Source organism: Palaemon carinicauda, chromosome 36 (genome assembly GCF_036898095.1).
Source record: "Palaemon carinicauda isolate YSFRI2023 chromosome 36, ASM3689809v2, whole genome shotgun sequence".
In the NCBI taxonomy this organism is placed as follows: domain Eukaryota; kingdom Metazoa; phylum Arthropoda; class Malacostraca; order Decapoda; family Palaemonidae; genus Palaemon; species Palaemon carinicauda.
The window spans coordinates 16249169-16251668 of NC_090760.1; the positions used below are offsets into that span (position 1 = coordinate 16249169).

At 35.3% G+C, this 2500-nt stretch overlaps 1 protein-coding gene and 1 long non-coding RNA gene across 2 annotated transcripts in view; one reads left to right on the top strand and one right to left on the bottom strand.

Annotated features, from left to right (window-relative positions):
* LOC137628389 (uncharacterized) overlaps positions 1-2500 on the top strand; it is a 124525-nt gene that overhangs the window by 7972 nt on the left and 114053 nt on the right. The gene's annotated exons all lie outside the window — the stretch shown is intronic.
* The window catches only part of LOC137628473 (uncharacterized), an 8295-nt gene that overhangs the window by 1293 nt on the left and 4502 nt on the right, over positions 1-2500 (bottom strand). The window lies entirely within an intron of this gene.

A 2500-nucleotide genomic window follows, 5' to 3' on the forward strand; every position in this document is an offset into this window, starting at 1 on the left:
AAAGCAACTGATCGCTGAATTATTAAAAGCACAAAACTTTTGGAAGGATATGGAAAATAAAATTTTTACAGTAAGAATATAAAATGGTCAGAAATAAATGAAGAACTGAATAAAGAATGGTAAAATGTATTTGTAAGTGATAATATACAGGTAAATACGGACATACTGTACAAAATACTGGAGAAAATTGTTGAAAAATATGTACCGAAAAAAAACAATAAACAAAAGACGTGCATACCAAGAGACAGAAGGATCTTATTTCAGAAAATTAGAAAGTGGAAGAAAAATCTTGCAAAAGAAAAAAATGTGTGGAAAATGAGGGAAATAAAATGTAAGATAGAAAATGCAGAACAAAAGATTATACAGTCGAAAGAAAATGAAAAAAGGGACTTAGAAGAAAGGACACTTCAAAATATAAAAAGAAACCCCAAAGTACTTTACTCCTATGCAAAAAAGATGAATAAAGGGAGATTAGAAATAGGCCCTCTAAGAATTGAAGGACGGCTAACGAATGAAAAAAAGGAAATATGCAACATACAAGCAGAAAAATATAAGAGTGAGTTCACACCAAGAATTGCGAGTGAGAATAATGAAACAGAAATGAGAGAAGAAAATGTTGAATATCTAACGGATATAGATATTAATGAAGCAGATATTGCCACGGCTATAAACGAAATTAAAATTGGATCGGCAGCCGGACCCGGTGGAGTTCCAGCGATTTTGTTAAAAAAAACTGCAAACTATCGCGAAGCCGCTTGCAATACTGCTAAGACAAAGTGTAGATATGAGCGAGATATATGTTAAACATAAATTAGCTTATATAACCCCTATCTTCAAAAGTGGATCAAGACTAGAGGCAAGCAATTATAGACCTGTTAGTCTAACATCACATATTATGAAAGTGAATGAGAGGGTAATAAAAAAAGAAAATAATGAACCATTTGGTTAAAAATAATTTGTTTAATATGGGTCAACACGGTTTCGTGCCTGGAAAAAGTACACAGACCCAACTGATAGCAAACTATGAAAACATATACAAAAATATGATAAATGAAAAAGACAGATGTGATCTATCTAGATTTTGCAAAAGCCTTTATTGGAGAAAAAAATGAGAAAGCATAATATTGTGGGAAAGATAGGAAAATGGGTAAAAGAATTCCTGCAAAACAGAAAACAGATAGTGGTTGCAAATGACGAGAAATCAGATGAAGCCCAGGTAATATCTGGTGTGCCACAAGGTACGGTATTAGCTGCACTGCTGTTTGTTATTATGATCTCAGACATAGACTGTGATGTTGAAAACTCCGTAGTGAGAAGTTTCGCCGATGACACAAGAATAAGTAGAGAAATTACTTGTGATGAAGATAGGAACTCACTACAAAGAGATCTAAACAAAATATATGAATGGGTGGAGATAAATAGGATGGTATTTAACTCCGATAAATTCGAATCAATAATGGTATATGAATACAAGGGACCTAATAATGATACAATCACAAACAAGGAAGCAATTAAAGACCTTGGTGTAATGTTAAATAGGAATATGTTATGCAACGACCAAATAGCAACACTGTTGGCTAAATGTAAAGCAAAAATGGGAATGTTATTCAGACACTTTAAAACAAGAAAAGCTGAACACATGATTATGCTTTACAAAACTTATGTACGTAGTACATTAGAGCACTGCAATGTGATATGGTACCCACACTACCAAAAGGATATTGCGCAAATAGAGAGTGTACAAAGGTCCTATACTGCTAGAATAGAAGAAGTTAAGGACCTTGACTACTGGGAAAGACTGCAATTTTTAAAACTATACAGTCTAGAAAGGAGAAAAGAACGCTACATGATAATACAAGCATGGAAGCAAATAGAAGGAATTACTGAAAACATCATGGAGCTAAAAATATCAGAAAGAGCAAGCCGAGGTAGATTAATAGTGCCAAAAAATATACCAGGTAAACTAAAAAAGGCGCACAGGACATTAATCCACTACGCACCAGCATCGATAATGCAGCGACTATTTAATGTGCTGCCAGCTCATCTAAGAAACATATCAGGAGTGAGCGTAGATGTGTTTAAGAATAAGCTCGATAAATACCTAAGATGCATCCCAGACCATCCAAGACTGGAAGATGCAAAATACACCGGAAGATGCATTAGCAACTCTCTGGTGGATATACGAGGTGCCTCACACTGAGGGACCTGGGGGAACCCAAACAAAAAATAAGGCAATAAGGTAAGGCTCTCTCTCTCTCTCTCTCTCTCTCTCTCTCTCTCTCTCTCTCTCTCTCTCTCTCTCTCTCTCTCTCTCAACGATTGAGTACTATAATTATGTACAGAAGAATATGTGCCAAAGGCAAGAAGAGCAGGTAAACTTAGAGTCTCTAGAGCCTTTAAATATGCGGCCCCGAGGCTATACAATAAGCTCCCACTAGACATTTGAAAGGCTGAAGATATTAAGGCTTTCAAGAGGAAACTGAATATTTTCTTGTTCTCT